This window comes from Felis catus, chromosome A1, assembly GCF_018350175.1.
Source record: "Felis catus isolate Fca126 chromosome A1, F.catus_Fca126_mat1.0, whole genome shotgun sequence".
In the NCBI taxonomy this organism is placed as follows: domain Eukaryota; kingdom Metazoa; phylum Chordata; class Mammalia; order Carnivora; family Felidae; genus Felis; species Felis catus.
The window spans coordinates 111,042,321-111,055,479 of NC_058368.1; the positions used below are offsets into that span (position 1 = coordinate 111,042,321).

A 13,159-nucleotide genomic window follows, 5' to 3' on the forward strand; every position below is an offset into this window, starting at 1 on the left:
AAAGCTTTGAAACCTTATGATCCGAGGCTATTAAAGAAGTTTCTAAATTCTGAATATTCCTCTCCTATGGCCTCTCCAGTATCCTGACTCGCCAACAGCCCAGGGCTTCCACAAGAACAAATAATATGCAAAACTTTTTTTAGTCTACTTATGATAATTGCCTCAAATTAACATCACAAGGCAGTGGAAATTACATTCCCCAAAGGCTTCCTACTGCAGGAAGTTACTGTGCAAAGGTAACTGAGAGGTAGTAACATTAAAATCAGGTTAGCTTCTGTTGTGCAAAAGTTTGTTAATCCATTATTTATATTCATATAAGATGGTGTTTCTGTATCTAGATGCATGAATATTTTAATCTGTTGTAAGTGTAAGCCTAAGGTTTTTTTCTATTGAATTAGACTCGTCTCTCTGCCAGAGACCATAAAGTTGATGTTCTTAAAACAGCGATCTAGTGGCTGCTTTTACCTAACCAAATGAATGTTCAGCATTCAGATCACAGAAAGTTACAGTTCTTGCTATTTTGTACGCCTCAGGCCATACCAGGAGTTCAGTCTGAATGCCTCATTTCAAGCACACATTGATGAACTAGTGCTCACCAGGAAGGAGATGGAGGAGGGGAGCTGGAGACCAGGTGGCATATGGCAGCAGAGGACACAATTGTGGGGACTGCCTTCAGATCCTTGAAGGGCTATTTTGTAGAAGATAGCTCATTCTTTGCTTTTCAAGGCAGGCATAGGGCCAAAGATTGAGAGAGCTATATGAAGTCAGATTTCATCTTTAAATAGAAAAACTTTAAACAATTATAGTTGTCTGAAAAATAGAAAATACTTGCTTGGGTTGAACTGAGCTCCCAGTTATCTCACATCTACATTAAATTCATGATTGACCAAGATACATGATTAAGTATTTTACCATTAACAAAAAATATATGGCCACAGCTATTTGTTTTTAGAAAGCTTTGAAAATGCTTAAGCAAAGCGAACTCTTTTGTCATTCTCACTGCTAGTTTTGTAGAATAGGACCCTATAGCTAATAATCTTAATCCCAGACAAATTTCTGAAAACTGCTGCCTGCCTGCTGCCCTTGACCTCTACTCACATAGGAATAATTAATAGCAAAACAAAAACGCTTTATGTTTTGTGTTCTTCCTCAGATTATAGCTGATTTTCTTTATATACATTTATGTATTTCCAAATTTTATGTTTACATATTCCAGAGATGATTTTAGCTGCAGGAAGACTCACATATCCTTAGTGTTACTTCTGTTAACCCCAAAGAACACTTTCCCCAGCACAAAAGGGAGAAAATGATTACCTTCCTACCATTAGTCAGTGGTTGTGGAGACTCTCCCCATGGTTCAAGAAAAAAAATCCTCCTTTGAGAGAAACTCTTAAGTAAGCACACTACAGACAAGATTGGGCATCCGTGTAAGAATTTGCTTAAGAGACAGTTTTTGTTTTGGGGTTTTATTTTTAAGTCTCTACACCCAACATAGGACTTGAACTTACAATCCCAAGATCAAGATCGATGCTTTAGAGACTGAGCCAGCCAGGCGCCCTAAGAGCTAGTTTTTTAATAAAAAGGAAGAAGGATAAAGTGTGTGGTCCCACTCCTGAATTTAGATAAATTGAAGTCACTTCTCATCTTGCCCACCCCCTCTCTGGTGAGAAAATGCTGCAGGAGGGATGATGATGACCGCCAGGAGCCCTAGGCCCAGCTCCCACGCCATGAGGGACAAATAGAGGGAGAAGTTCCAGGCATTGGGCCCATGGGGGACCCAGCTGCCAGTCACAGGGCAAGAACTGCACTTCTTTAATATACTTCTTTAATATACTCACAGAGACAGCGTTGGCACCATGCCATACACATCTTGACTGTGTAACAAATCACTGCTCAGCATCTGACCAGGTAGTTTTGTTAGTTTCTATACCTGTCTCCTGCACTGTGAATATTAATTGCAGATGAAATTTCTCATTCCGCTGTCTAGCCCTAGGCCTAGCCTGTGGGATAAGCAAAAGGAGAGGCCACATTTTAGAATGACAGATTTAGTGAAATAAAAGTACTGAACACCTGACTAAATTTGAATTTCAGATAAACAACAAATCATTTTTTTAGTGTAAGCATATCCCAAATGCATTTTCTGCTGGCCACCCCACCACATTTTCCCATCCATATTTAAGACTTTGAAAGAAAATAAATGAATGCATGGATGAATGAAGAGGAAGATCAACAGGACAGAAAAGATCACAGAGATGTAATTAATGAATACCTGACATGTTTTTGTCCATTGAAAATATTTTCTTTTGATTTTTCTTAAAAAAAAATTGTTTTTAATGTTTTTATTTATTTTTGAGTCAGAGAGAGACAGAGCATGAGCAGGGGAGGGGCAGGGACAGAGGGAGACACAGAATCCGAAGCAGGCTCCAAGCTCCAAGCTGTCAGCACAGAGCCCAACGCGGGGCTCAAACTCATAGAGTGCCCTGCTTTTGATTTCTCTCTTAAAAACTTTTTATTTTGGGGGCGCCTGGGTGGCGCAGTCGGTTAAGCGTCCGACTTCAGCCAGGTCACGATCTCGCGGTCCGTGAGTTCGAGCCCCGCGTCGGGCTCTGGACTGATGGCTCAGAGCCTGGAGCCTGTTTCCGATTCTGTGTCTCCTTCTCTCTCTGCCCTTCCCCCATTCATGCTCTGTATCTCTCTGTCCCAAAAATAAATAAACGTTGAAAAAAAAAAGACATAATTTCTGTTTAAAAAAAAAAAAACTTTTTATTTTTTGTGAAAATAATGTATACACACAAAAAGTCAAATAGGACTAAAAGGCGTATCGTGGAAAATAGCAGTTCCCCAGGGCGCCTGGGTGGCTCAGTCGGTTGGGCGGCCGACCTCGGCTCAGGTCATGATCCCGTGGTTCATGGGTTCAAGCCCTGCATCAGGCTCTGTACTGACAGCTCAGAGCCTGGAGCCTGCTTTGTGGATTCTGTCTCCCTCTCTCTCTGCCCCTGCCCAGCTTATACTCTCTTTCTCTCTCTCTCTCTCTCTCTCTCTCTCTCTCTCTCTCTCTCTCTCTCTCAAATAAATAAAGCATTAAAATTTGGGGGGGGGGGGAAGAAAATAGCAGTTCCCTGTCCCACATAAACCCAACCCCAGCCTGATACCCAGAGGTACCCAGTTAAATAAATAAATAATCTCTTTCAGCTGTTTCTGCCAGTTTTAACCACCTCCTCCATTTCTCTAAATAATATGCTTGTAGTGTTATTTTGTTGATTTGTCAGTTTTAGACATTATCCATTTTCTTGCAATTATGGGAGATGAGGCTTTGCTTCTTTTATCCACTGCCACCTGCATCCTCCTTCCCTTTCCCCCAGCTTCTCAGAGCTGTTTATTACAATCTCTGGTTAAATCAATAATCTGTGTTTACATTACTGTGGCTACGTAAATTTTCTTGGTGCAGCATTTATTTGCTTTCACAGTTTATGTGTCATGGGGTTTGTTTGTTTGTTTGTTATAGGTCGCAATAGCTCTGTGTTTTCTATTTACTCAGTTTTTTTATAAACATATTGCTAACTCTCATAACTGGCTAATAGCCCCTCAATATAATTTTCCACTTGGGCATACTGGTCAGGTAATCTGGCCATCTCTCACCTGAAGTCCTCTATCCTCTGGCTCAGAGGGGAGCTCTTGCCCCTGGGCCTTCTGCCTCACTGTCATCCAGGCTCTCCTTCAGCATCTCTATGGGCATCCCTTTGCCCTTTCCTGGGCATGTCTTCCTCATTCTTGGACTATTCTTTTATTTGGGTAGAGATCTTCCTGAGAAAGGGAGTGTGAGAGGCACATTATTTGTGGTCTTTTGGGTCTGCAAACATCTCTTATTCTACCATTTCCTGTAACTAATGGTTTGGGTTTAGATGTCTAAGCTATAACTCATTCTCTTTCAGAGTTCTAAAGGCCTGACTCCATTATCTCCCAGCTTCCAGTGTTGCTGTTGAGGAGTCTGGTGCCATTCTGATCCTCAGTCCTCTCAGTTGACCTGTTTTTCCTCTCTGAGTCCTTTCAGGGTCTTTTCTTTATTATCCCTGGTGTTCTGACATTTCATGGATAATGAACCTTGAAGTAGAAACCTTATTTTCTCTCCCTGAGGATTTTATAGCATTTTTAAAGCTTTCTTCTCCCTGAACTTAGGCATTCTTCCTCTCCTCCCCTTCCCCACATACCTGTTTCTCATGTCTGAAGCTTTCCTTAAATGTCTGAGGATCTCAGCTATCTGATAATATCTAAGAATTATGCTTTGATCAGCATGCTTAGATGGAACTTGTCAAACAGCAAACTTCCCTGTAGAGGTAGTTGGTCATGAGCTGGCTCTTCCATTGAAGGTTTGTATCCATATCATGTCTGTATCTGTAGGTCTTTCCCTTGAGTTTGCTCAGCTTCTATAGAAGAGGGTTCTTTAGTCTCCATCCTGGGAGTAAGTGCTGTGTCTGGCTGCATGAGGAAAAGGGGCTGGGATTTTACCTTTCGGTATCTAGACTTCTGCTGTTGTCTGTATTCTCTGCACTTTATTCACACCCTCCACACTGCCTGATGTGCTGATCCAAATTCCCCAGTGAGCACCACAGATGCCCTACAGGAATGGACAAGGTGTAGAACCCCTTTGCCCCTGGGGACTGTGCTCTCACACAGCCTCCACTAGCCCCCTCCCATTTGCAGCTCTGTCCTCCTTGTCCCCGACAGCTAAACAGCTAGGCCTGCCTCTCCCCTCAGAGCCCCTTTGCAGGAATCAGGCCTTCAACCTCCCCCGGGCTGCTGTGTGACTCACCACTCCTTCCTGTGCTTCCCACCTTCCAAAAATGTGCTTCCATCCTTTGTCTGCTGCTGTCTCCCCGCCTGTTCTCATAGACCTTGTGGATTTGTAACTCTTTTTACTCCTTTATAGTTGTTTTTAGTAGAGTTTTGGGAGGGAGCAGATGGAGATTCATGAGAGTCTCTTCTGCCACATTTACCCAGAAGTTCTTTTAGGGTTCATTTTCACTCTGAAAGCTCTTGAGGGGAACAATTTCCAGACCCCGTTCTGAAAGAATGCCTGCTGTCAGTCAAAACAATCACTTTTTATTTTATTTGGGGGTAGGCATTTCTTTATGGGAAAGGATTTCAAAGTCCAAACACACACATTGTTCAATCGTTTTAGTAAAACACTCTTGACCTTTTGAACAAGATCCAAATGCGGTCCTCTGCTTTTGTCTAGGACTGGGGGACAAAAAAGCATGAGAGGCATTTTGAAACATGGCCCTGGCCCCAGTGCTTACCAGACCTGCTCTGTCTCCGACTTGAGTAAAAGCAAGGAGAATGCTGAAATGCCATGTCCTTGGAATCAATCATGAGCCCCACCTCTCCTGCTATCCTGTGTTTACACATTACTACTTATTGGGTTGTATCTGCTGGCTGATCTCCTTTCATCTGCAGGCCACACAAAACTCTCTTCACTTAAAATTGCACACAAGGTACTTGAATCAAGAGGGGCATTTTAGCAATAATTCCTCATTCCTTTTATTGGAGGACTCAGCGTCTTAAGGAGGGTTCACTGTTGTTTCAGTGTGTTCTGCTGTGCCCAGCTGACACCTAAAGTCCAGATAAGCAAAGGAGAGAAAGCAGGGCCAGGAGACTGACTCAGGGAGAGGTGGCTGTATAGGGTGGGGCATGGGGTAGGCAGGAAAATGAGTGGACCAGGATGGAGAGGGCCTTGAACGCCACACTAAGAATTTTGTGCTTTCCTGCAGGCAGCATGAGCTACTCAAGGATTTTTAGCAGGAGAATGACAGATAAACTATGCTTTAAGAAAATCAAACTGATAGCTGTGGTTGAGAGGGTTGAGAACAGAGAGATGCTGGAGTCTAGGCAGGCAGGCAGACAAAGTAGTTCTTAATCCTGGCTTCATAGATCACTGGAAGAGCTGTTTAAAACATCCTGATCCTGCCCTCTACCTTGAGAGATTTGACTTCAGGTGGTCTGAACCAAAGGAGGGAGGCAACCAAGAATCTGTGTTCCTTTTTTTTTTTTTTTTTTTAATGTTTATAATTTTTGAGAGAGAGAGCAAGTGGTGGAGGGGCAGAGAGAGAGAGAGAGACAGAGACACAGAATCTGAAGCAAACCCAGGCTCTGGGCTGTCAGCACAGAACCTGGCACAGGGCTCGAATTCATGAGCTGTGAGATCATTGACCTGAGCTGAAGTCAGACACTTAACCAACTGAGCCACCCAGGGGCCCCAAGAATCTGTATTCTTAAAACATTCCCCAGGTGCAGCACTGAGCTGGAAAGCTATCGTGACAAACCAATAAAGGGGACCAGGCCTCAAACTTTTGAGGCAGAGGAGGAAAGAGATTAGAGGGAGGCTGCCACCTGGAGAAGGGAAGGAGGAGAGGGAGAGGGAAGGAGTCCCACCGTATCCCTGCCTATTTCAGGGCCTCAGGGGAGGAAGATATGAGGAAGACCATTACTCTGAGCTTGGAGAGCCAAATGGAAGCTGGTGCCTTCCCCCAGGAAAGCTAGGAGAAAGTCAGATTTGGAAGAAGATGGTGACAGGGGACGTTCTGTGTACTAAAGGAGTCTGGGAGTCATGAAGTGCATAGAGTTGAAGAAAGGAGACTACAGTTCACTTCCCACTGGTCACCCAAGTACGTGGACACCCCAACATTCCTCTTCTGCAGGAGTCAGAAAGTGTGGTGGTTCAGAAATTGGGCTCTGGAATCCAGCAGCCCTGTCCCTGTGACTGTGGGAGCCACTGCCTCCTCACCTGCAGAAAGCCAGTGATGGTAGCAGTTGACTCCAGTGTGGCTATTGGGATGACTTAATGATATGCTGCCTGTGAAGGCTGGGCACAGAGCCTGGCACACAGGGAACCCTCCATAAATGGTAGCAGTGAGTAATACTAAAACATGTGAGCTCACTTCTCAAGCCAGGGAGTCGTAAAGTATTTCATTCAGTGTCTCTCACTTCTGCAGCTGGCGAGCCGTAAAATATTTCATTCAGTGTTAGGGGACAAGTCCACAGGAAGGCATGAAACCTTTCATTTGTTGCTACCCACTCCAGGTGGCTTTCTCTGGGTGTGTTTTTGTTGACTCTTTTGCCTTTTATTTCTAGGACTCCTAAAGAAATGACAATCCCTTGGCACTGCATTTAATTGGAGAGGAGCTCAGATACGGGAGATTATAATTATGACGCCTGAAATGTCAAGCTCTTCAAAAGTCTGCCATTGCCCTCACTCTCACCCTGAACAGCTCTGGGAACCCAAACCATGCAGTCCCCCAGAGCAAGCCCTGGATCTCTCAGCCAGGCCTCACCTGGGAAATCTGAGTGACGTTGACACGCAGGCCGCAGGAAGACTCACAGTGAACTGAGAAGCCTGTGCTGAGCTCAGAAGAGGTGAGTTGATGATCTGCTATTTATAGCCCCACTAAGAGGCTCTGGCCGCCAGCTCCGTGTGAGGCTGCTGGAAATGATGCCTTCACAGAGCTAAGAGCACAAAATGCAATTGGTGATTCATGGGCAGCAGCCACTTGAAATCCAAACATTCCTGTGCCCCAGCCCCACTGGCCTTTCAGATGCCCCCTTTGGAAACATATGGAAGAGATTTGCTAGCCTATGACCTTCTTGTCTGCTTGCGTTTGGGCAGACAGTGAGGATGGACAGATTCTGCTCCAACAAGGGGCATGAGAAAGGAAGCAGCACTCCTCGGAAAAACACCAAGAGCCTGAGCCTGCCCCTCCCAGAGGCCTTGGCCAGAACCCAGGTCAGGCTGAGTAAGAGCCAAGCCCTGGGCTCAGGAGGCCACCCTTGGTGCTGGGCCCCAAAGGGACCCAGGGTCAGAGAGAAAGGACAGTTCCTGCTACTGCCCTCTGTCTTCAGGGACAACACTTGTAATAGAGCAGCTTCCTGATGATGCTTGTTCAACAGAACAAATGTACAATGAGGAAATCCTGGTAGCTTTTTCCTTTTTCCCCCAATTTCCTAGCCCAGCACCTGTCATCTGAAATAGCTGTTGTTAATTTTCTTTTGGTAACATCTTGGCTTTCAGACCAAAGTCTACTTGGAGGCCCCAACACAACTAACCCTATGAGAGGAACGTGCTGAGGGTCTCTTAGCTTCCTGCAACCAAGACCAGATTGAAAGGACCAAACTAGGATAATGAGGCCATAAACCAACCAGGCTCTGGAGCCACATTGTCTGAGCTCAAATTCCATCTCCATAATTGCCAGCTACTGGGCCTCCATCACATTCCTCCCTAAGACTCAGTTTTCTTGCTGGTAAAAAGGGATGATAACAGAAACTGCCTCACTGGATTGTCTTATAGACAAAAGAAAGAAACGTATGTAAAGGGGTCAAGCCTGGTGCCTGGCATATGGAAGTCTCCATTAGTGGAAACTGCCGCTATCATGGCTGCTGCTGTGATTGTTTTTGCTATGGTATCTTGGCCCCTATCCTGACATCATGCCTATGGCAGTCAGGCTCCTCATGGAGGTGGTGCCCTGGGGTGTCAACAGGAACCCTCTATCCAATATGAATATACCACTCATCAGGCTGTTCAGCAAGATGGACTCCACCACTGAGTAGTTCAGCCCTTTGTGTTGCCTGCCCCTGCCCTTGCCTAGGAATCAGGTGCCTATCCCTCAGGCTTGGACCTTACCCAGCCTTGACCACCCCACTCTTCTGCCCCTCTGTGTCCTGGGTGGCCGTTGGGGCTGTCCCGTGGAGGACTTCACCGGAGGGTCCCAGGTGCTAACTTGAGATCTGTAGCCAGCAGGTTGCCCACCTCACCTACCAGCTGGACATGTATTACAACTGCTGATTCATGAAGGCTCATGTGGCCTTGGTTGTTTGTACATTCTCTCATCTCCAGCTGTCGGCCAAAACATAATTGTAGCTGTCACTTTGGCAGTGAGATGCTGCGATGTGTCCTAATACAACTGCCTCTGCTCCACAGCAGTGAGCTTTTAGGAGGTGGGAGGAATCTGCAGCTGCTCCTGTGGAGAGAGCTGTTCTGAAAAGTGGTCTGTGTGATGTTCACCCAGGTGCAGCCATGAAGGTAGTGTGAGCACCAGAGTAAGGCCCTGCATTTAAACAGGCACTGGTGTGCTTTCATCTGCAGCTATAGTAATGCAATTCTGATGACATCAATTAATAAGAGAGACACTGCCATTGAAATGAGGCATTTTGAGCATCTGTAAGAGCTTGGAAAACACTGTTAGATGTATATGCAAATTGGACTCCAGTGTTCATGGGATGAATGAATGGTTAAAACACTGAGGTCCAGGGGTGCCTGGGTGACTTAGTCAGTTAAGCATCCGACTTCGGCTCAGGTCATGATCTCACGGTTCGTGGGTTCCAGCCCCGCGTCAGGTTCTGTGCTGACAGCTTAGAGCCTGGAGCTTGCTTCAGATTCTGTGTCTCCCTCTCTCTCTGCCCCTCCCTGGCTCGCACTCTGTCTCTCTCTCTCTCAAAAATAAATAAACATTAAAAAACAAAAGCAAAAAACACTGAGGTCCATGGTTTAGGGAGATGATGCCAGAGATATAGCTGGGGCCAGATTGGAAAGCAAGGGACCTAAAGGCCAGGCCATGGAGGTTGGACTTTATCAAGCAGGCAAAAGGGAGCCACTGAAGGACTTAAGGCAGAGAGTGATGTAGTCAGACGACAGTGGGAGTCTGGGCTCAAACACCCCTAAGTAGTAGCAATAAGGGTAAGACTCTCCCTCTGTATAACGTAGGTATGCTTGGGAAAGTTTCTGGAGCACCTGGAGCACTGGCTCCTGGATTCAGGGGTGGCTGTGACTTCATGCTTAGTGGGTAAGTGTTGGAAAGGCCAGCCCTAGTCAGGCCAGTTAAGTGTGCAGTCAGTAAGGGGACATACAGGGCTCATGCCATGTCCTTTTTCTTCAGTCCTTCCAGGCCAGAGTTCATTAAGGAAGCGCTTGTGTGCTGATGTGCTAAATTCAAGAGACTGCAGACACTTATGCCAAAGGTCAGGGGAGCCTCCTGGGGCTGAGAGATGGTTCCACTGCCTGTGGGTATTGTCTCCCCTATCGTACATACACACTTAGAAAACAGCAGATATATATCCAAGTTTGGTTGATGGAGCCCTTCCTAGAAGAAAGGTTTTATTCTCTTGTGCTTAAATAAATACCAGTTTAAAGGATGGTTTCATGAAGACAGAAAAATATGAAGCATTGGGACCATGACCAATGGGTGAGCCACCCACGATGATGGAAGCCAGAGCATATCTGGACCATCGTGTAAGTCAAGAGGAAAACAGGATTCAGGGGACAGAAATTTTGTGTCCCCTCCTCAGAAGGGGATTGTTTTGCAAGCAGGGGTTTGGCAGTGATTCTCGCCTTTCAGCTGTAAGCTGGCGAGGGCAAAATGCCTTTCAGGTTGTCAGGGGAGGAAAGGCAGGAGGAAGAAATTCCATTCTGGCGTGATCTTCCATCCTTGTTCCCTGAACTGTGCTACCAGGGGGGCAGGAGGGAGGAGAAGTGGCAGGTGTGGAACAGTGAGGAAGTCTCCTTACCTGAGCAGCTCCTGACACAGGTGGCTATGGTAGTGGGTGCCTGGAACCCGTTTGCCTATGGTCAGAGCCTGAACCTTATCCTCTTCCCTGATGGCAGGCAGCACATCATAACCACCTCTGGCTACCCTTGGCTGGCTTGTAGCAATATGCCCAGATGTAGTTTTACCCTATTTCGTTTGCTTTTTCTTCTTTTTAAATCTATTTTGAGAGAGGGGGGGAGCAGAGGAGGGGCAGAGAGAAAGGGAGAGAAAGAATCCCAAGCAGGCTCCGTGATGTCAGTCTGATGTGGGGCTCAATCTCATGAACTGTGAGCTCATGACCTGAGGCAAGATCCAGAGTCAGATGCTTAACCGACTGAGCCACCTAGGCAGCCTTCCAGTGAAATTCTTTTAATGTGGGACTGGAACTCAGGACCTTAAGACCAAGAGTCACATGCTCCAACCACCTGAGCCAGCCAGGCACTCCTTCACAATAAATTTTTAAGAAGTATGCAGTAATGCCTCTCCTCAAATATAAAATGAATGTGTGTTGAAGATTTAACTTAATTCATCAGTTAATAAGAGAAGCACTCAAATATCACAACTAATCCAAACATTTATTTATTATTTTTGAGAGAGAGCGCGAGCAGGGGAGGGGCAGGGAGAGAGGATCGGAAGCAGCCTCTGCACTGACAGCAGAAAGCCTGATGCGGGACTTGAACTCACAAACCGCAAGATCTTGACTGAACCACCCCGGTGCTCCCATCACAACGAATTCAAAGGAGAACTCAAAATATCACTCATGGTTGTCAGATAAGGGATGCTGAAATGATTTTAGAAATGGGTGCAAAACTAGTCAGTGCCCACAAGGCAACAGTTGGTGGTCCTCAGCCAGCCACAGTCTGTGTTTCTGAGAACAGGAATTACATTACTCTCAAACTTCTACAACTTCACTTCCATCTTTAGAGATGAGAACTGTCTACTCAAAGACAACAGAAGGTAGAGAGAACCTAGGTGGGTTAGTTACTCGGGATGCCCACTAAATTTCAAGATCTTTCACAGTTGTTCCCTCCACTTGCAATTGGCTCCCTACCTACATCCATCCTAGGATTTCCTCTGCTCATCACCTCTGCTGCCCTGTTTGTATCAGCTCACCCAATGGCTTTGCCCATGTTCCAGGTGATGAACCTGGGAAAACCAGCTATCACCTGGGCTGAGCTGGCTGAGTGTTCCCCAGGCTCCAACTCTGCTTCTGTGGTGGTGGGCCTTGGAGGTGTGAGCCAGGCCATCTCAGGGCTGGTAGTCACATTGGGCCTAGTGTGGGTAGTCACATTAAAAAATGGTTAAGGTTTTGTGGAAAAAGATCAGATTAGAAATGCAGAGAGAAAAGACCTATGGTCCAGCACAAAAGACAAAGTGTTTGTGTAATGACCATTGAGTTCCTGGGATGATTTTCTGCATTTGGATTCTGTGAGAATCCTCCTTTATACTTGGGTGGGTGTCTATTCCAATAATTTCCTATCTAAGAGAATAGCTGACATGCAAGCTGTATTATGACCGAGGGGCGTGGGGTGGTGTCTGAGGGTTTCCCACAGAGCCCACCATTTGTGTTGGCACCATGGAGCATTGTATCAGCCCCAAATGGCGGGAGGCAGAGTGGTCCATCATACAATGGAAAAGAACAAATATCTAACTCACCTTGCACCCTTGGACAATCACCTCACCTCCTAAGAACAAGTTTTCTTTTTAAGTTTGTTTATTTATTTAGTGATCTGTATATCCAATGTGGGGTTCGAACTCAATGACCCTGAGATCAAGAGTCTCATGCTTTTCTGACTGAGGCAGCCAGACACCCCATTAACAAGTTTTCTTATCTTAAAAATGGGAGACAATGCTCCTTTCTGGCTTGCCTCCCAGGGCTGCTATAAGGTTCCTGTGAGAGGCATGGGTATGAGCCTACTGCCAAGGCCAGTCATGTGGTGGGAACTGAGCCCACAGCTCTGGCAGGATAGGAGAGTTTGGTCCCTCTGTGTAAAGTGCTTTGGGAGAAGAGGTTTTGTGCAAATGGGCAGTCATGATTAATTGATGGGGAGGCTCTTAGGCAAAGGATCAGATTTCATAAATATATATATATATATATATATATATATATATATATATATATGTATGTATATGCACACACACACACACACACACACACACCTTGGCTATCCTGAAAAAGAAATGTTCATTCATGGTAAGGCAAGCATATCTAAATGAAGATTTTCCATACCTTCAACAGGTACCTTCTCACAATCTTCATTCATTCACTGAGCACCTATTGTGTATTGAGCACCTACTGTGCTCTGATAAGCACTACTGATAAGCACTGTCCCAGGCACTGACATACCAAGATAAAGAGTTAGTTCCTCCCTTTATGGCCCTGGGAGGCCAACATACAAAAAGATTTACCAAGGAGAGTAATAAGCACAGACAGAGGATATTCTAACAGTACCAAGGAGGGGCACCCACCCAAAACCCCAGTGGCTTCAGGGACCCTCAGAGCATGTACAGAGTAAAGTCAGGCGTTGCTGGGGTGCCAAGGGAGGTGAGAGGCTGGCTGAAGTGAGCAGTGGGGCCAGTCACGTGGG

The 13,159-nt window shown here is 45.8% G+C and overlaps 1 protein-coding gene across 3 annotated transcripts in view; it reads left to right on the forward strand.

The window, feature by feature from the left end:
* Positions 1–6,499: 6,499 nt before the first annotated feature.
* Positions 6,500–13,159, forward strand: part of JADE2 (jade family PHD finger 2) — a 115,600-nt gene continuing 108,940 nt past the window's right edge. Inside the window, exons 1-2 of one of the 3 annotated variants that reach the window (XM_045059012.1) lie at positions 6,500–6,662; positions 7,129–7,410. The gene's annotated coding sequence lies outside the window, so the exon portion shown is untranslated. The remainder of the gene's footprint in view (positions 6,663–7,128; positions 7,411–13,159) is intronic. The other 2 variants (XM_045059007.1, XM_023255283.2) reach the window with 2 other exon arrangements.